The 22240-nt window shown below is 39.6% G+C and overlaps 1 pseudogene; it reads right to left on the bottom strand.

Moving 5' to 3' along the window:
- Window positions 1-22240, bottom strand: part of LOC141660184 (protein transport protein SEC16B homolog) — a 40638-nt pseudogene that overhangs the window by 4731 nt on the left and 13667 nt on the right.

Here is a 22240-nt window from a genome sequence, read left to right as displayed (position 1 = left end):
ACTGGGGAAGCAGTGAGAGTCATGGGTTCTGTCAGGCTTCCCATCACACTCGGGGAAGGGGCCTTGTCGGTTACCCAAATGATAGATTTCAAGGTACTAGATCAGGATTCCGCGCACAATGTGCTAGTCGGCAGACCTTAGTTGCGAGCATTCAGGGTGATAACCTCGATACACCACCTGATGATAAAGTTCCCAACGCCAAACGGGGTTGGCAGTCTGAGAGGGTCACAGTATGAGTCACGCGACTGCTATCATAAGGCTGTCAAGGAATTTCGTAGAAGAAGGTATGAAGGGAAAGGTCTCCCATTTGAGGATGCAGAAGATATTCATGTCAAACCAAGTGGAGAGGTTCATGCCCACTATTTCGTTGAAAGCCCCGGGAAGGAAGAAACCAATGTCTCTGGTAATTCTTTTTTGACGCGGGGGCGTATTTCGAGGATCCGTAGCGTAGAGGAAGTGGTGGTGAACCATATCGAGGCAATCATACAGAAAGAGGTTAACGGGAAAAAATTGGAAGGAAGAAGTGAGATTTTGCAAGGTCTCGGGAATAACCTCAAGGTAGATGCTCCTCAAAATAAGGACGCGCCCTTGAATGAAATTGAGGTTGATTCTCCTCCAAACGAGGACGCACCCTCAGATGAAAAAGTGGAAGTCGAAGACCCCCGAGACTTTGATTTCGATTTGGATCCCAGGATCCCTATGCCCACCGAAAAAGCGGGACCGGCCGAAGACACAATATCCATTCCAGTTGATAAAAATGACCCGAGCAAGGTTTTGAAAGTGGGATCTCAGTTGGATGATGAGATGAGAGGAAGTCTTACCCGCTTTCTAATTGCAAATCTTGATGTTTTCGCATGGAGTCATTCAGATATGATAGGAATCGACCCGGAAGTAATGTGTCACCGTTTGAATATCCTCCCGAATTGCAAGGGCATACGCCAGAAACGCCGCCCAGTAAGTGGAGAAAGGGCGATAGCATTAAAAGAAGAAGTAGACCGGTTGTTGGAGGTGGGGTTGATCAAAGAATCGTTCTACCCCGAATGGCTTGCAAATCCAGTACTGGTGAAGAAACCGAATGGGAAGTGGAGGAAATGTGTGGATTTCACGGATCTCAATAAGGCCTATCCAAAGGATAGCTTCCCGCTGCCAAGAATCGATCAGTTGGTTGACGCGACGGCGGGGCATGCGTTGTTGAGTTTTATGGATGCATACTTCGGTTACAAACAAATTCCGATATATGGCCCCGATCAAGAACATACATCCTTTATTACGGACAGGGGGTTATACTGTTACATAGGAATGCCGTTTGGTTTGATTAATGCTGGCGCAACCTACCAGCGGTTGGTAAACATGAGGTTCAAAGATCAAATCGGGAGAACTATGGAAGTGTATGTGGATGATATGCTGGTGAAATCTGAGGTGACGAGTGACCACATCAAGCACCTGATGGAGATGTTTAATATTCTGAGGAGGTTTTGTATGAAATTAATTCCGCAAAAATGTGTGTTCGGCGTGGAGTCGGGCAAGTTTCTCGGGTTCATTGTCAACCACAGGGGAATTGAGGCCAACCCCGCAAAGATCAAGGCATTATTGGATATGAAGTCACCCACCAATGTGAAACAGGTGCAGAGTTTGACTGGGACAATCGCTGCGTTTAATCGATTTGTTTCCAAGTCGTCTGATAGATGCAAGGAGTTTTTCAAGGCGATTAAATTAGCTGGGAAAGACTTTGTATGGATGTCAGAATGTGAAGAGGCTTTCAAAAGAATCAAGGAGCAACTGGGACATCCTCCCATGTTGTCAAAGCCGTTGGATGGGGAAAATCTAATATTGTACCTCGCAGTGTCTGAATATTCAATCAGTGTATTTCTGGTAAGAGAGGAAGATAGGCAGCAATCACCAGTGTACTACATGAGCAAGCGGTTACACGACGCTGAAACTCGCTACACAAATATGGAGAAACTGGTTTACGCCCTAATTCTTGCGTCAAGAAAATTGCGGCCGTATTTTCAAGCCCATAGAGTTGAAGTTCGTACAGCGTACCCGCTGCGACAGGTCCCGCACAAACCAGAGTCATCAGGCAGAATGCTGAAATGGGCTGTGGAGTTGGGACAGTTTGATTTGGAATATGTGCCTCGAACAGCGATAAAAGGGCAAGCCTTAGCCGATTTCTTGTTGGAATTTGATTCTGAAATTGATGATAAAGCTTTGGTAATGCTACATCCACCTCATGCCGAGGAGTCTTTGGAAGAGTTTCCGCATCCTTGGTGGATCTTGCATGTGGATGGGGCGGTTAACAATGGAGGAGCAGGTGCGGGTATAGTACTTGTGTCTCCGGAAGGCCACCACCTGATGAGCGCAATTCATTTCAAGTTTTATGCAACTAATAATGATGCGGAGTACGAGGCGCTGATTAATGGCCTGAAAATCGCTTTGGAAATGGCGGTGCGAAACTTAATTGCAAGAAGTGACTCAGAGTTGGTAGTGAATCAGGTGAATGGGGGATTTCAAGCGAGAGGCCCGCGAACAGAATTATACTTGAGATGTACACAGCGCCTGATTGGAATGTTCAAAGAAGTTAGATTGGAATGCGTTCTGCGGGAGAAAAACAGTAATGCGGATGCTCTGGCAAAAATGGGGTCGCAAGAAGAGGCTGTATTGTTAGGATCCATCCCTCTTGAAATCCAGGAGGTTCCTAGTATCCCAGAGATAGAAACTATGCAAGTGGATGAGGCTCCCAAGGAAACATGGATGACGCCCATTCTAGCTTACATTCGCAAGGGAACACTCCCCGAGGATAAGTTTATGGCTCGTCGACTCCGTTATCAAGCTGCAAGATATGTGATATACGATGAAGTCCTATACAAGAGAGGGTTCAACCAACCTCTGCTCAGGTATGTTGAAGAAGAACAAGGAAATTACATCCTAAGAGAGGTGCATGAAGGAATCTGTGGCAATCACTCGGGGGGTAGCTCGTTGGCAATGAAAGTGTTGCGCCAAGGGTATTATTGGCCCACAATGAGAGAAGATGCTACAAATTTCGTCAAGGCATGTGATCGCTGCCAGCGCTTTGCAAACTACCCGTCTATGCCGGCTACACTCTTGACGCCTATGGCAAGCCCATGGCCGTTCGCCATGTGGGGAATTGATCTTATCGGAGAATTACCGAAAGCTAAAGGAGACGTCAAGTATGCAGTTGTTGCGGTCGATTACTTTACTAAATGGGCGGAAGCTATGCCACTGGCTACTATCACCGCAAAGAAAATCAGGGATTTCATTTTCAACTCAATCGTATGCAGGTTTGGAATCCCTTACAAGCTTGTTTCCGACAATGGAAAATAGTTTGATAGCAAGGAGTTGCGACAATTATGTGAGGAATTGAAAATCAAGAAGGAGTTTACAGCGGTTTATCATCCTCAAAGTAATGGACAAACAGAAGCTGTTAACAAGATAATAAAGCATACCCTCAAAACCAAGCTGGAGGAACGTAAAGGGAATTGGCCTGAAGAACTCCCGAAGGTGATGTGGTCATACAACACTACGCCACGATCTACTACGGGAGAAACGCCGTTTATGCTGACTTACGGCTATGAAGCTATGGTCCCCGTGGAAGTTGGATCGGGATCACTTCGCAGAGATTATTACAGGAAAGAAGATGCTGAGATTAATCAAAGGCTTCATTTAGATCTCTTAGAGGAGACGAGGGAAAATTCTCAACTAAGGCCAGCGGCGTATCAGCAACGCGCCGCAAGGTATTATAACAAGAAGGTAAAGGGACAATTGCTGAAGGTGGGAGATTTGGTACTTAGGAAAGTGATGCCCAATACAAAGAACCCCCAACATGGAGTGTTTGGAGCTAATTGGGAAGGACCGTACAGAATAAAGTCTATCCTGTGGAAGGGGACTTATCACCTTGAAGATATGGACGGGAAGCTAGTTCCGCGAGCTTGGAATGCGGAACATCTCCGAAAGTATTACCAGTAAGGCGTGGCTTTGGCCCCTTGCATATTTCTTTTATCATTTTGGTTTATGCCCAGTTTATAGGCTAGAATTAAATAAATTCCTCCTAGCCTAGGGGGGTAGTGCATGTACTACTTACCTTGGGACTAGTTGAAGGGTCATTTTTTAGAAATAATTTCCCCACAGAGCATAGTAGCCGTGGGACTGGTGCACTTTTGACATCAGAGCGCATTATAAATAAAATTTTGAAACTTTTCTAAGGGATATTTGCTCAGTTTGCTTGGTCTCATGACGCGTCCTAAATGTAGGGTGCGCCCTAAGCTAGGGTTTTATATAAATGAAACTCAAGAAAAATGTACTATTTTCAAGGACGCGCCCAAGTTATCTTGGTTGATGCTCCTTTAGACTGGATGTTACTATGATATTGACAACATAAGTAAAAAAGAAAAAGTGCTTGTCAAAGACGCGTCCTGCGTGAAGGATGATTTATTTTGGATCAAAGGTGAGGCGCGTCTTGATTGATAGTTCTATGTGAATGTTAACTGAAGTACTGGCTGCTAAAAGGAACAATAGAACTTGAGTAAAAATGTAACTAGGAAGTGTACTATTTCAAAGGACGCGCCCAAGTAATATTGGTTGATGCTCTTAATTTAAAAATAAAAGCAAGTCCCTACCAGAAAATATTTCTAAGAGAACATTAAGGCATGTCAAACAGTTAGGACGCGCCCCATCGTGCCTTGTGCATTGGTTAAACACACAAGTACAGTGTAGTGCCGTGCTCATGCACTTTCCAAAACAAACAAAGACGCGTCCAACTAGAGAGGACGCGCCCACAATGGATATTTGCCTGACGGGAGTAAAAATAATAACAAATTAGTCAAAGGCGACGCGCCCTAAACACAAGGCGCGCCCATGTAAATGATTGAGTAAAAAAACAAGTGCAAGTGAATGTTCAAAAATAGTCTTTACAACTTGCAAGGCTTCAAGGGGCCCTCACCCTTAAATAGTTCAAGTACATAAAAGATAAAGGACGCGTCCTAAGTAGGAGGTGCGTCATGTGGCTTGTCTTGGCCTTCTGCAAGGGGAGGCTGAGTCTGAAGTGGAGCAGGATCAGGGGACGCGTCCTCTGCCTCTAAGCCCAGAAAAATCCTCTTATTCTTGATGGATTCTGCGGCCCTGACCCTGAAATCATTTACCCATATCTGGGTATCTGCATCAAACTTTGAGAATGTATACTCTGGGTCGTTGGCAATGAACCCAGAGCACCATTCTTCAAATCCAGCCTGGAAGCCGTGCTGATAAACCAGTTTTTTCTCCTCTGTCCATCCATGCAGCCTATCATCATTCAGGGTGTCGAGCTCCAGCTGCATGGTGGAATTCAGGGCGATGACGCTGTCAATTTGCTTCTCTATTGCGGAGACATTGCCTTCCAACACAGCTTTTTCCATTTCCAGACGCGTCCTCTCCCCCTCCAGGCGTCTGATTTCAGCATCTTTTTCTTGGGTAAGCAGGGCAATGTGTTTTTCCAGAGATTTGACCTTGTCTTCGGCCTGGCTCTTTGCAGTGTCTGTAACAGCAAGACGCGCCCTAAGCCTGGCAGCCATGTTAGCGCTCTGCCTGGCATGCAGGTGAAGCTCGGCTGCAGCCTTGACCATGGCCTCCTCCGTTTGCTGCTCCGTTCTAAAAGTCCAACCTCTGACTTCATCCTCTGTGAAATTTCCAACAGAGGACGCGCCTAGGTATCTGAGAACGAAAGACTGGTCATCAGGGACAGTCTTTTGATGCTTGGAGCGCGCGTCCTCCATTCTTTCAGGAATGTCTAGCACAGTGGTGTCGATTATCTTGGGAGGAGGAGAAGGAGTTGCAATAGGAGTTGGGGTTTTTGCCTTTGGATCGACCTTTGTAGGAGTCTATTTCCTTGCCCTTAGTTTTTTGGAAGCCCCAATTACGAATCCTTTGGGGAGTGAAGCCATATCTGTAATAGAAACAGGAAAAGATATTAGTTAAAGGCTCTAAGACGCGTCCAGGGAGTAAGACGCGCCCATGTTGTGATATAGAATTCTACATGCATGGCAGATTAAAAGTAAGAAGGTACATGAAAAGATGGTAACCAAAATGAGTAAATGCATAAAGGTATAATCAGGAAAATGAAAGACATGAGTAATGCATATATGTATCAAGCAAAGAATGACGCGCCCTACACATATGGCGCGCCCTTCCTAGAGACATGTTGGTTGTGACAGGTTATGGAAAAACTTGAGCTGTAGGAATATAGAACAAGAAGGACGCGTCCTGTGAAAAAACGCGCCCTTAGCAGATGTGTGTGCATGAAACACCTTTGATTCTTATGTAAGTTAACATTTTTTGAATGGGGAGCTAAATTTTGTAGCTGTGGACGCTTCCAAAATTTATGACGCGTCCTCCCTCACTTAAACATACCTTGTTCTAAGTTGAATTGCTTACTAATGTCAATCTTGACCACTTCTGCGGCACTGAGGCCCCTGGTTTTTTCTGAAGTTGTGAGAACAGGTTTGCCGTTATGAAATTCACGGAACTTGCAGATAGAGCCAACCCGGGGTGATAACGCGCCCACTAGCTTGAGGTTGTCTTCTGTAATCATGTCTTTGAGGTTAAAATGCTTCTCTGCATACTGGAGAACCTTGTCTGCCCTGTTTTTCCTTTTCCCTGATAGTTCTTTCTGGACTCTTTTGTCTAGAGATAAAGGATGGTAAGAATTTGTTAAAGAAAAAAGGGAGGACGCGTCATACCAAGAGGGCGCGTCCGGTATATGAAAACATGTTTTTGAGTTACTTACTTGGTTCTAGGTTGAAACGAACACGGGATCTCTTGACGTCATAGATATAAAAGAAGGGTTCTTTCCAATCCCTTTCATGGATGATCTTGCCTTCATTAAATCCCTTGTTGTTCAGCCACTTGTTGACAACGAAGAAGTGATAACCAGGAATTGATTTTCTTATGCTGAAAAAGAAGCTGAATTTCTTCATAGAGGGCGCGCCCAGCCTGAGGTTGTGATACATCATGTACAAAGCCCAAGCCAGTTTGTATGAGTTTGGAGACAACTGGATCGGAGCGACGTCATACCACTTCAGGATCTTCTTAATGTATGGGTGCAAGGGCGCGCCCACGCCTAAAGAAATCAATTTTGGAGTAAGCACCATTCGGGGAATCCTTTGATTCCCAATGTTAAAAATATGTGGCCTCATGGTTCGAAGAGGGCGCGCCTAGATGCCTTCCATGTCGTAGTATTTCATGTGCCACTGGATTTCCAGGTCAGACGCAGTAGAATCAAGAGCTACGCATGCCAGCTTACCCTCTCTTTTCCTTCTGGCATTCTTCTCTGCTTCAGTAAGGGTACCGAGCCTCGCCCAGTCACAATCTATTTCTACGTCTGAAGGTTCCCAATGCTCTAGGGGAGGATCAGACTTTTGAGGAGATACGGGATACGTCTCAGGGTCAGGAATCCTTCTTTCGAATTCACTTACATTGTGTGGGGACACGTCCCCAGAAGGAGCCGCACCCTGGGAAGATGACGCGTCCTGTGTGTTTGACGCGTCCATATCAGAAATAGCCATTCCTTGAGGTTTTTGGCTTGTAGAAGGGATAATTTCATCGTCCGTCCAATCTTCGATGGCGGCCCTTGTATGGAGAATTGGAGTTCTTTGCCTTTTGACTCCCTTCTTTTCCATTCTTGAAATTATGGGAACATGGTCCATGGAGTCGGAGCTGGAATCAGACATTATAGAGTTTTATGATTTAAGGGAACGAAAGACGCGTCTTTCTGCTCTAAGGAAGGAATTTGTCCTGTGGATGTTGGGAAAGTCGGGTTTAAAAGCTATCAGATGTGGGGAGTAGATTCTGAGGCGTTTGTTGAGGGCTTTGAATGGATGAAATGGTGAGAAGGAGGACGCATCCTCCAGCTGCAAAAGAATGAATAAAAATTTGAGGACGCGTCCATTTATGTAAAAAAAAAAAGAAAAAGAAAGATGGAAAAAAGGATACTGGAAGGGCACGTCCTAAAAATCTACCGCAGGGGGTGTGCTACAATGACGCGTCCTAATAAACCTTTGGCCCTATATTACCTTTGTTTGGGACAGCTTAAACATGTCTTAAATTAGGAGATACAGGACGTGCCTTATCGGGAAGACGCGTCCAACATGATTACAATCGTGGAATGTTAATCGACTGTTAACAATTTGGGGGAAATATGATGAAATCCTAGAAACATGTAGTTGGGAGATCAGGAAAGCAAAACATGTTATAGTTACAGATATATACACATATACATACAAGGAGAGCTAAGAATGGTGCATGGAAACTCGAAGCATATGAACGGGTTTTTGCTCATTAAACTCGATTTACTTAATTAAATAAGAAAGTAAAGGAAGATTTGTATACCTTATGAGTTGGCGGTTGGATTGAGCTAAAGAAATAGGGAAATGGCTGGATAGATCACAGGAATTTGGACCTCGAAACTCCTGCTTGAAAAGGCGGCAATGGCGGTTGTGTGAGAGAGAAAAAGAGATGGTGGTGGTGGTATGGTGCAACTAGGGTATTTATAGAAAAAGGACGACAGCTGTACACCACATGCAGAAGGTAAAAGTAAGACGCGTCTTCCTGTCATGACGCGTCCACATATTTTGAGCCAAATTTCGCTTGGAAAGAAATTCCAATTTTGTTTTTAACTGCAAATGGAATTTGGGGGGTAGTTGTTATATCCAAAATTTGGCATTAAATTGACTCGGGTCAAACACGGGCTAGTTACAGTCACACTCGGCATTGCGTTGTGGGAGTTAGGACGCGTCCAAGCCTACAGGACGCGCCTACTTGAGAAGGGATATGTTACGAGGCGGGGAGAGTGCATGGTCAAGGAAGGACGCGTCCAGGCTTTATGGACGCGTCAATGTTTATGAAAGTGCTTGGCAGATGAAATCTTATGGTGATGGACGCTCTAGGACGCGCCTACCTTAGCAGGGATGTGTCGTTGAAAGTGAAATATTGTGCATGATGGTTTAGAGGAGACGGTGCAAGTCTAATAAGGTTAAGGACGCGCCCTATATTCTAGGACGTGTCCTGTGACTTTACATGTTATAAGAAACGATTAAAGCAGAGTTGGATTTATGGAGGTTAGGACGCGCCCAATTGGTTAGGACGCGTCCTGTGTTTGATCTATATACTTTTGATGTTGAATTCAGGACAAAGCTTGCATGGAGAGGAGTAATGGAGGATTATTTTTACTAATGTATTTGTTGCAGGTACTCACTGAAGAATTCCCTCCTTGAGACGGTCAAGGAGGGGGATGTCCGTGAAAAGCTTGAAGGCCTCCAGGGGTGTGCCTGATGATTGAAGGCCTCCTCCTGTATTCAACGGGTGTCCTCGTTGGGGATGTGGGGTTTACTTTGGTGTGTGCTTTGGGAGCTCTGTTCTTGTATTCAATGGGTGTCCTCGTTGGAGAACTTTGGAGTCATCCTGCACTTTGCACCCAAGAGCTTGGGATCACCTGTCCTGCTATCTGGTGGGTTATCCTCATTCGGGGGACAGGGACGCGTCTGGCATTTGGGGTGAACCGTGGCTATACATGCGTTTGTAAATCAAGGGAGATAGCTGTAGCGGAGTGTTATCCTTGCGCAGGGAGATGCACTATCCGTGAAGTCCTACGATTACGGACGAGCCTTGGGCCTTTGCGGTTGGGCCTCATAGTTGGACATTCCTAAAGCTAGCGGAAGATGGATATCGGATGGGCTTCTACTGGGCTTAGGAGTAAGAAGTCTAGATTCATTAGACTTCCTGTTCTACGAGAACTACGTCAGGCTTGATCCCTATATAAAGGGTACGTAGGCACATTGAGAGGGTAAGAAGTTGAGAGCTGAAAAGAGAGCCACCACTTACTCTGATCAATCTCAGCCTAAAACAACCATAATCAACCTCACACCGTTTAAGTTTCCGGCAAAGAACCACCGTCATAGATCTTAGTTCCGGCGAGAAACCTCAATCTTTGTTGTTACCAGATTCCTCCGTCAACAAAACTATTCTTTTAAGGCTAAATTCCTATAAAAGGATAATGTTTCGGAATCGACTAATAGTTTTCTCAAAAAAAATCATTGTTTCTTACTAGTCTATTTACATGACTGCAGAGCTGTAGTAACTATTAAGTGGTCTATTTAAAACAGTTTTGAAACAAAAGAGATTGCAGAATTATAAAAACATTTATATAAATAATGCCATATCGACAATTTACCAAATATATCTCTCCTTCTCAATTAAGCTGCTCACAATTGACAAAAGATAATCACCAATGATTATATAGTAGTGAGATATTACTTTTAGTAACATAATAGTTTAATAATAGATTATGTTAACTTATTAATAAGCAATCATTTCCAAAACAATTATGTAATTGAAGTAACAAGGTCATAGTGTCTAAATATGTTCCTGCAACACACATATCCCACACATATCCGAAAGGCAGGCTTAAGTAATTAAGTTTTATATTAAAATGAATAACTAAATCTCAAATTATCTCAAAATCTAAAAGTTAGTAGAAGAATGAAGTGAAATTATATTTTTTTAAATTCAAAATCACAGAATAAATATCTACCTTTCTTGGTGATTTACTGATTTACCAATGTCTGGCTCTGAAATGCTTCTACTATGTCTTGGCTTTTGATTGCCACTCCACTCGTTTATTGGTTCAATGGATGTTGATGGCACTAATGAAGGCATTGCCATTGTTCACTGACCACTGCATACCCTTTGTCCTTTATGGTTCTCATGCTTGTGTGTAGCATTGCTATGCGATGTTGAGAGAACAGGTGGAGGAAGGCCCCCAACAACCCACTGAGCAGTACTATCAAACAACTTGAGAAATTTACCAACCAATTTCGCTGGAGATGAACCAGAAGTATAACCACCTTGTAAATTGCATATATAAGATAAGTAATCAAATAATAAGTAAATCCAAAGAAATATATACATACCTGCTGGTAAATTCATATTGTAATCGCTTCATAAGAGATGATACTAAATTTTTCCATGTGTCAACCTCTGGTGCTCGGCCAATCTTCCAAAACTTCAAAATAGCTTGACAGTACCTGACCCATGTTATCATATCAAGGGGGAAGCGAAGTGCTTGTAAACAACATATGAGCCATAAACCTACCTTAAAGCTTCTGAAATTTTTCCAACTTCAGCAAGCACGAATGCATAGATTAGCTTATATGGCTGAAAAGGTAGTAGAAGAAACTGAGGATTTCCAAGAGACTTCGAGTACTTGTATAATTCAGTAATCTGTCCAGGATAATTTATGAGTTCAGTTACCTCAGTTAAAAAAAACCATATTTATATTTAGGAGCGATGAATATGTCAGTAGAACTGTATACTAATCTAGCATATTTTATACATTAGCCGTACATTTTCATATATTGCACAATTTAAGTAAGTATATACTTAACCTGATGCCTAAAAAGAATGTGGAGAGTCCAGCTCTGTTCATCATTAAAACTTTAATTAAAAGATGAACTTAGATTTGATAAATAGATAAAGAAAAATAAGTTTTCTCTTTTTTGTATGGGCGTGACTGGGCATTGGAATGTGTCTCACAAGTCACAATTGTCCAAAAAAATGTAGAAAAAAAGTATGCGTGACACACCTGAATAGCTTCAGAGCTAGCATATGTTCGAGGAGATCTCCAGTGATCTGCAGTTCTGCACTAATAAGACACATCGAACACTGTCTGAATATGATCTGAAGTTTGCTTCCGCAACTACATAACAAATGTAGGCACCAATAACCTGTGCAATATCTTTTCTTATTAACAGGAGAGGAAAGCTTAGCATAATTTAAACTATGTGGTTGCTGAGGCCTAAGAGAGAGGGTAAGAAATTAGCGTCCATTCCTTTTTCTTTTAAAGGTGTTAGGTCACACACACCGAAGAAGGGGGTTCAATAGAGTGTATAATACAATTAAATCGAATTAAGAACACAAGTATGTAACACAAAATATTTTTATTAATAAAACAGTATTGCAATGGAACCGTTCTCTCTCAGTGATGAACAAATATCACTAGAGCTGCTAAGGTTATAATAAATAATATTCTCGATAAAGATAACACATCTAACGTAAATCCTATGTTGTGTTTATATATCACACAGTTACAAGATAATCTTATAATTGATATCGAATATAATTCTGTATCCTAAAATATATCAATTAATTATCTTTTCCTCCGAGTTTTCTATTCTTCATAGAATTCTTCTCCATGCATATCTCTTCTTGTTTTAGTCTTGATCTTCTTTCCCTTCTATCAGTCGTCTTCCTTATCTGAAAGTCTTCTTAAGTACTGATATTATCTCCTGATGAATATCTTCTGATATCTTAAGTTCTGATAACTTAAGTTCTCATATCTTAAGTTCTGACTTCAGTATAAGTACTGATTTCCAGTTAAGTCATGATTTGTCCTGTTAGTCAAGATCTGAAAACTAAACATAAATCATTATTAGACATAACATCACAAATATATCTAATAATCTCCCCCAACTTGTAAATTGGCATAATATACAAGTTTAATAGATATTTGATGATGTCAAAAACATTAAGTACAAATGCATATGAGAATTTGACTAGATAACTACAACTCACAGTCCTTGTAGCTTTTACCATCCTTAAAGTCTGATATCAGCTTTAGCCTATATATCCTTCAAAATTTAACAGTTGTAATCTTTATCCTGGCTTCAGTATTTGATCTCCTGAATGTCAGAAGTTGTTCTGAGATAGTTCTTCAAAAGAGTTCTCTCAGCATATTCAAGTTCATTTATCATCCTCCTTTTAGCATCTTTAAGTTCAACTGTATCTTCTCATGTCTGAAAGATAGCAGCCCCGAGATCATTAATCTTTGCTTTCCTTATTTCCTGATCCAATCTGATCAGATAAGCTTTGTCAGACTCTAGATTAAATTCAACACCCTTAATACCCAGAAATGTAGTGATCTTGGCGGTATTGGGCTTCATCTCAATAAATTCACCATTGTGAGCTCTGTACTTTGGATAGTATGGTATGTCAGACTTTACAGAGTAAAGTTTCTTCTGCCTTTGAATATCAGATTTTAAGTAACTGGTAGCACCATCTGTTGACCTGTTCTTCACTTGAAGTAAAAATAAAACATGTTGCAGTTCTTCATAATACTTCAACCAAATTGCATCCTTTCTTATATGGAATACTCTCCTATCTGGAATACTCTCCTATCTGTCATAAAATAAAGCATTATGTCTTCTTTCAGCTTGGAATTATAAACCATCTGTACAGACTCTAATTGATTTAATCTTTCTAGAGTTGTCCCTACTCCTGGTTCAGAAAGAGATGTAGGATCTAAGGTAGAGTTGTTTACTCTTTTCTCATCAGCATTACCCAGTCCTGTTTTATCTCTAGCATCCTTCCCTTGGAGCAATCTACCCTGAAAAACATTTGTTGAAATCTTTATAGGTTGAGCAGATTGTTGAGCTTTAGTAAACCCAGGTAGTAGAATATTTGAAGGTTCAACATGAGCAATGTCAGAGGTTTCCTTTTCTTCTGATGTCAAGACAACTTGAGCTCTGTAAGAGGTTGCTTGAATATTGCTTTTCTTCTTCAAAAACAGACTTGTATCTTCATAAGATTTTGCTTTCAGATCCATAGTTGGCATATATATCTTTACAGGTTCATCAACTTTTGCCTTACCCTTGAATCTAGGATCAACTTCCACCTCTGATTTGGACTTGGCCTTAGATGCCTCAGTATGTGTCCTCTCTTTGATCACAATACCCTTAGGCTTAAGTGGTTTCTTTACTGTGACTGGAGCTTTAGACTTTGACTTAGATTTGTCGTTTTCAGCTTTTAGTCTAATTTCTTCTTCCTTCAGGCTTTCAAAATCCATGCATGGATTATCCTTTATGAACGGCCTTTTGGAGATCTATTCATCAAGTTTCAGAGTTTTTTCATTAGAACTTATCCTTTTACCAGTATCAGAACTTGTTCTTCTCCCAGCATCAGAACTTGTTCTTTGACTTGTAGTTCTGGCTTCCCTTGATAAAGAACCCTTTCCTTGACTTAGACCTCTATTCCTTTTAGAGTTTCCCTGGTCTTCATTATCATCATCATTACCCTTCAGTGGTTGATCAGTTTTGCATTTGGACTTAATCACTTTCTCCCCCTTTTTGGCATCATCTGGTAGAAGCAGGGAGACAAGCAATTCCACAGAGTTTTGGATTTCATTGAGTTGGTCTTGTTGAGCAGCTTGATTTTTTAAAATATCAGATAGTTGAGCTTGCTGCTTTTCTTGAGTCTTTTTTATATACTCAATGCGGTCAAAGGATGGCTTAAAAAACCTTTTCTTGTCCAATATGACCTTCATGTCTTGCTTAATCAGTGTTTCTTGAAGTTTGTCCACCTTGGCTTGAGTTATTGAGTGTTGACCTTGAAGGTTCCTGGTACTCAATGCAGTAACTCTGAGCTATGATTTGAAGTCATCATTCAATAGCATCTCATCAGCTTTAGCCAGGTGCTCAGCAAGAATATTTGCAGTAGGAACAAAATCAACTTTGTTCCACTCCTTGATCCACTCTCTTCCTCTGAAGGTTTCACTCCAAGGTACTGGTGCATCCTCTCTCACAAACTTCTTAATCAAATCAGCTTTATCAATTGTTTGTAGAGGTGCATGTCCTGAAGGACCAACTGCGTCAACATTAACATTTGTAGCAGCTTCACCAGTATCGTCAGCATTTACTTCAACAGAACTTGCAGAATCTTCAGTATCAGCATCTTGTGATAGAATAATTGTATGTGAAGCAATAGAAGATTCATCTGCATGAACATCAGCATCTAGCAGTGGAGTTGCTGGTGGAGTTTGTTGTGAAGTAAGTAAAATAAGTGGAGCTTCCAGATACAAAGACCATAGGCACATCCCAATTATTGATATTTATTTCATAACTTATGCCCGGATTGTCAGCATGTACTGGAGAGTTTATTGGAGACACAGGAGGTGTAGACATTGAAGTAGTCTCTGGCTCTTGGATTGGAGATTTGTGAGCTTCATGAAGTTTTGGCTCAGCACTTGGAAGAGATTCAACTACAGTAGGGTCTTGTGGGATCAGAGATTCCTGACCCCCTTCCACAGTTGTTGCTTCCATTCCTTCTTCATAGATTGATTCTTCCACAGCCCTCCTTGCTCTTTGCTTTTTAAGTCTCTTAGCTGGTGGAGAGACTCTAGGAGCTTGATCATCAGAGTTTAGCTTTCTAAGACTTTTTAGGGGCCTAAAACTCCCAGTTTCTTGAGCTTGATGAGAAGAGGCCTTCTCAGCTACTTCAGCAACAGGTTCTGATGGGAACCTGTACCTCATCATCAGACTCATCTCTTAAAATCATCTTCCTTCTTTTCTGCTGTGACTGAGGTATTGTCTTAGTCTTCTTTGTTCTAGAAGAAGAAGGCTTTACTTGATTTTGTGCTGATGGTTGGTTGGCATGTTCTGATGTGAATGTTTGTTAAGTGACAGTAGTAGGTGCTGATGGCTGTTGTGTGTTGGTGGGTTGGACATCAGGATATAACAATAAATAGGTATCAAAATCAGCATTTACCAGAGCTTGCTTTACTGATAAAGGAATTCTAAGGGGTCTCAAAACTTCCTTCTTGTTGTCAGCAGTTAAGAGATCAGTAAAAGCCCTCTTAGCTAATCTAAATGGTTCTATGAGTTCACTTGCTAGTTATGGTTCATCTGATGTACAATAACTGTAGATTAACTGACAAAACCTAGCAAAGTAAACTACATTCTTGTCCTCATACATCCTATCTCCTATAAAACATAACACAGTCTTTCCATAATTAAAATGAGACTGGTTTAATAGTGCATACCCAATTTGTTGTTTCAAAATAGGAATGGCATCAAAATTTGAGCATTTGTTTGCGAACGCCTTGGTGATGCAATCGAAGAAAAAGCTCCATTCTCTTCGAATATGTGGGCGTTTAAGTTGGCCCAACTTTTCCAAACTCTCCTCATACCCTAAATTAGCCATCATTTACTGTAGCAAGGGCTCCTCCACAGCAGAACTGAACTGACAGTTTTCAGGTAGGTGTAGAGCTTTTCGAACTGTTGTCAAAGTAATAATGTACTCCCCGTCCTTTGTTGAAAAAATGATGCTTGGAGTCCCATCATTACCACCATCATCATAAAGTCCCGTTCGTCAAAACTTGAGTTCCAGATAAACTGGATGGCTGTGTCAAAGCGAACCCAATTTCATTATGAGATAAGAAATCCTGGATAAAATGAAGTTCGAAGGAGCTTCACTCTTAGTGAGAATGGCAGCGTAGTTGTTTGGTACAAACTTTGCTCCATTAAATATTATATCCTTGGGTGTCATTGTAAAAGAAGTGAGAAGTTAGAGTGCCTGAAAGGTGTTTGATAAAATGTCTGTATAAAAAACCGTCAGAGAATATGAGAAAATAAGAAAAAGAGAGAGAGTATAGAAAGAAATGTAAGTAAAAGATTTTAAAATATTTATCTCTTTTACTTATACGCTCCACTTGACAGCAGTTATTGAGAAGTGGAACAGACTTTACACCTGTCAGCCATGCAGTATTTACGACAAAAGGTAATGGGCACGGGAAATAAGTAATGATTATTATGCACATGTAGTTTTTCAAAAAAAAAATTATTCCCGCTAAACAAGTAATTATGACTATCTTTTTCTCACTTAAACCAATACTCTGATAAAATATAACCGTTAAAGTATTGACCAAAAATAAATCAAGGAAATAAATACTGCCACGTAAGCATCAGAACTTGATTATTATCAGAATTTAAAAGTCATCAGAATATGGCTTCTGAACTCATAAAGTGAATGTGTATTTCTGTAATTCTTCACACAAATACTGATATGGTTTCCGCAGAACTTAATCATCAGAACTTCCATCAGAACTAGTCCTGAGAATTTATGCAAATGACACTTAAACTGTTCATCTAAAAAAACATTGATCACCACAGTAATTTTTATCATTCATATGGAGTGTAAGTGTGTGCTTTTAAGCTAAATATCAGACAAAGAGAAAAGTCTGATTCACTTCAGTACATCTTAGAAATAAGGCATAACTAAGAACTTTGCTCAAAATCTGTCATTAGTCTGAAGTCTGCTATAGAATGAGTTCATGCATGATTCCACCTCAACTGTTTTGTGCTCATTTTATGCATCTTTTGATATTCTTTTTCACAGGAGCTCCTCAGTGTAAGTGAGTCACAACTGCTTATCAGAATTTATGCTATTATCAGAGTATTTCTCCCGTAATCAGAGAATGTGAAAAGTCACCAAGAAAATTTTATTTTACTTTTCTAATGCATATTACTTAATACCAGCAATGCACTTGGGTCTTCCCTTCCACATACATTTTTCTCTAGATCTCAAAGGAGTACCTGATATCTATTTCTTTTTTTTATTTTTTTTTCTTTTGATAAGTGAGGCTTATCAACACTTAGTACATCCATAAGATTTATCAACATCAGAACAGATAAGAAGCACTATTCTAGTTTTTGACTTAGTAATAAGATACACAAAGTAAACCTAACCAAGCTCAATATTAAAATTTGCTTGTGTTAAAAGATTTCCACATAAACAATTACTTCAAACATGGGATTTCTAGTATATTAGTGACTACTAGGTCAGCATCTAGCACAGTTATCCTCATTGGATTGAATAGTCACAGAAACATTCATATCACTATCAGAGTTTAGAAATTCACATCAGACAACAATCAACACTTAGGTAAATTTCAATTTAAGCACAGATTACGTAAAGATAGTAATTTGTATAAATACCGATTATAAGGTCTGATGTAGCAGAACATAAACTAAACAGATTTAGAGAAAGAACCTGAAACCATTCCAAGTTCATTTACCAATCTTGTAAAAGTAGCTTCACATTGTGGTTTTATGAAGATATCTGCAAGTTGTTGATCTGTTGGAACAAAATGCAATTCCACTGTACCTTCCATCACATGTTCCCTTATGAAGTGGTACCTGATACTGATGTGCTTTGTCATAGAGTGCTGAACTGGATTACCTGTCATAGCAATAGAACTTTGATTATCACAGTAAATGGGTATTTTAGAATAAGTTAACCCATAATCCGGTAACTGATTCTTCATCCAAAGAATTTGTGCACAACAGCTTCCTGCAGCAATGTACTCTGCCTCTGCAGTTGATGTGGAAATTGACTTTTGTTTCTTGCTAAACCAAGAAACTAATCTGCCTCCAAGAAATTGGCAGCTTCCACTTGTGCTTTTCTTGTCAATTTTGTACCCTGCAAAATCTGCATCTGAGTAACCTATTAGCTTAAAGTCTGATTCCCTAGGATACCACAATCCTAGATCAGCTATACCCTTAAGGTACTTGAAAATTCTTTTCACATCTGTTAAGTGAGGTTCTCTTGAATCTGCTTGAAATCTTGCACAAAGACAGGTAGCATACATAATATCAGGTCTACTTGCAGTTAGATAGAGTAGTGAGCCAATCATACATCTGTAATCAGTAATATCTACTGATGTACCAGTATCCTTATCCAATTTTGTTGCAGTGACCATATGAGTGGATGCACTTGAACAGTCTTGCATTCCAAATTTCTTCAACAAATTTCTGGTGTACTTATATTGACAAATAAATGTTCTTTCTTCATTCTTATTGACTTTAAGGCCCAGAAAATAGCTAAGTTATCCCATAATACTCATTTAATATCTTGACTGCATTAGATTGGCAAACCTTTTACAAAGTCTGTCATTTGTAGAACCAAAAATGATATCATCAACATATATCTGCACCAAAAGTAAGTCATTTCCATGTTTGAGATAGAATAAAGTTTTGTCAATAGTCCCTCTGTAAAATCCACTTTCCAGAAGAAACTGAGCTAATGTCTCATACCATGCCCTTGGAGCTTGCTTAAGGCCATAAAGTGCTTTATCAAGTCTGTAGACATGATTAGGAAATTTTGAATGTACAAAACCTGGAGGTTGTTCAACATATACTTCTTCTTCCAATTCTTCATTAAGAAAAGCACTTTTTACATCCATTTGAAAGACTTTAAACTTTTTGTGAGCAGCATAAGCCAAAAATATCCTTATGGCTTCCAATCTAGCAACAGGTGCAAATGTTTCATCATAATCAATTTCCTCCCGTTGAGAATATCCTTTTGCAACCAGTCTTGCTTTATTTCTTGTAATTACGCCATCACTATCAGTTTTATTTCTGAACACCCACTTTGTACCAACAACAAATCTATTCTTTGGTCTTGGCACTAGGGTCCAGACTTTATTTCTTTCAAATTCATTTAACTCTTCCTGCATTGCTTGCACCCAATCAGCATCTTGAAGAGCTTCTTCCACTTTCTTTGGTTCAGTCTGAGAAAGAAAAGAATGATAGAGACATTCATTTGAAGTTGCTGTTCTAGTTCTAATACCTGCTTCAGGATTTCCAATAATCAAGTCAGGTGTATGTGCTTTAGTCCACTTTCTTACAGATGAAAGGTGATCTCTAGAACTGGATGCTCCCCCATGATCCATGTTGTCTCCATCAACATTTTCTGATGCTCCCCCTGAAATTATGATCTCTGAGTTGGATTCTTCAGAATTTGAGTTTCCAGAATTATCAGAACTTGGCCCATCAGAGCTTGGTGAATCAGAACTTGAAGAGCCTGTTCTAGGTTCTGAGGCTTCTTGAGATGTGGTTGGATCTTCAATATGCTCCCCCTGCACAGGTGCATTTTCCTTTGACGTAGTCACCATAGTTTCATTAACATCAGAGTTTAACCCGTCAGAGTATGCAGTATTAGGATTTAGACTATCAGAATTTAAAACTTCATTCTCAAATCTCAGCTGATCATGATCATTGAAATCTTCAAGTCTAGTAATCTTCTTATCATCAAAAGAGACATGGATAGATTCCATGACAACCCTTGTTCTTAAATTATAGACTCTGAAGACTTTTATGGAAAGTGGATATCCAACAAAAATTCCTTCATCAGCTTTTAGATCAAATTTGGAAAGCTGTTCAGGATGAGTCTTAAGAACAAAACAATTGCATCCAAATACATGAAAGTACTTTAGATTTGGCTTCTTTTTCTTCACCATCTCATATGGTGTCTTTCCATGCTTGTTGATAAGTGTTGCATTCTGAGTAAAACAAGCAGTCTACACAGCTACAGCCCAAAAGTAGGTTGGTAACTTTGCTTCATCAAGCATAGTTCGTGCAATTTCAATAAGAGTTCTATTCTTTATTTCAACAACTCCATTTTGCTGTGAAGTTCCAGGAGCAAAGAATTCTTGTTTTATTCCATGGTCTTTGCAGAACTCTTCCATAATCATATTCTTGAACTCAGTGCCATTATCACTTCTTATGATTTTCACAGAGTCTTTGATCAATTTATCCAGTTGTTTGACATGATCAATCAAGATAGATACAGTTTCACTTTCTGTGTGCAAGAAATACACCCATGTGTATCTGGTAAACTCATCTACTATGACCATGGCATATTTCTTCTTTGTAATAGACATGACATTCACTGGACCAAATAGATCAACATGTAGTAGGTGATAAGGCTCAAGAATTGAAGATTCAGTCTTGCTCTTGAATGAATATTTTCTTTGTTTTGCCTTTTGACATGAATCACAAAGGACATCAGGAGCAATTACTGATTTTGGCAGTCCTCTCACAAGATCTTTCTTGACTAGTTCATTTATATTGTTAAAATTTAAATAAGAGAGTTTCTTGTGCCAATCCCAGCTTTCTTCAATTGATGCTCTGCTTAATAAACAGATTGCAGAACCATCAGAACTTGTTGAAAGCTTGGTTTCATAAATGTTACCATGCCTATATCCCTTTCGAACAATTTTAACTGTAGATTTGATTACAATTTCACAATGTTCTTTAAAGAAATCCACATGATAACCTCTGTCACAGATTTGACTAATACTCAGCAGATTGTGTTTAAGTCCTGAGACAAGAACTACTTTTTCAATGATGACATTCCCAAGATTGATATTTCCATATACCAGAGTTTTTCCCATTTTGCCATCTCCATAAGAAACTCTTGGGCCAACTTTCTCCACAAAGTCTGATAGCAGGGCTTTATTTCCAGTCATATGTCCGGAACATCCACTGTCCAGAACTAGGATGTTTTTCCTATTGCCCTGCAATCACAAAGACCACTAATGATTAGTTTTAAGGACCCAGACTTGCTTGGATCCTTTGGCCTTATTAAGTTTGTTAACATTTGCAGCGGATTTAACATCAGTGTTTATGTTAACATTTTTCATAACAGATTTTACAGTATTAGACTTTGCATCAAAACTTACACTAGAAGGAATAATACCAACTTTCTTTAAAGAAGGTTTTATTTGATGATAATTATAGTACAAACTATGATATTCCTTACAAGTATAAATGGAATGCCGTAAACTACCACAATGAAAACAAGGATTTTGTGTTTAAACCTAACATTCCGACTCTTAACTCCTGATTTAGGAGGTAAAGAATTTATATCATTATTCTTCCTGAAAAAAGAAGCAAGATGGTTAGTGTTTCCATAGTTATTGCATTTCTTTCTAGGAGCATTAGGAACAGACTTATAATTATTGTTTTTATTCACACCTTCCTTTCCATTCATATTTTTCCTAGGTTGCTTTACCTTGTTTACATTCTTAATCTCTTTCAGCTTATACTTAAGTTGCTTCTTTATCATTAAGCCTATGTTAATTTCAGCTTGTTTATCCTGTTTTAATTTGTCAGAAGTTGACTCTGCCTTAACTTCTGTATCAATATCTTTCATCTTTTCAGAATCAGACTTTACAGACTTTAGAGTCTTAGCTACAAACTTAATAGGATTTACCTTTGGCTTAGTAGTCTGTTTAACAATAATTGGCTTAATTTGTTCAGTTCATGTTTCACTTTTATCATCTCCATAACCTAAGCCCTCTTTCCAGTTTCCACTACTTAGCAAATTCTGAGTTGTTCTGCCAGAGTTAGTCCAAGTCCTGATAATCTCTCGTTCTTTTTCTAACTCAGTTTTTAGAGATTGATTCAATTTTAACACTTCATCTCTAATATACAAAGTATCATCTCTTTCTATCTGAGTTTGATGGAACATAACTAACTCTTTTTCTAAATAGACATTCCTTTTCTTAAAAGCCAGATTTTCAGAAGTTAACCTATCACATGTTAAGGTCTGATCTCTATAGCTAATAAATATGGTTTTAAGA

The sequence above is a fragment of the Apium graveolens genome, chromosome 5, assembly GCF_009905375.1.
Source record: "Apium graveolens cultivar Ventura chromosome 5, ASM990537v1, whole genome shotgun sequence".
Taxonomy (NCBI): domain Eukaryota; kingdom Viridiplantae; phylum Streptophyta; class Magnoliopsida; order Apiales; family Apiaceae; genus Apium; species Apium graveolens.
Note: the sequence above shows the minus strand (reverse complement) of the source record. Positions and strands in the feature narration are given on the sequence as shown.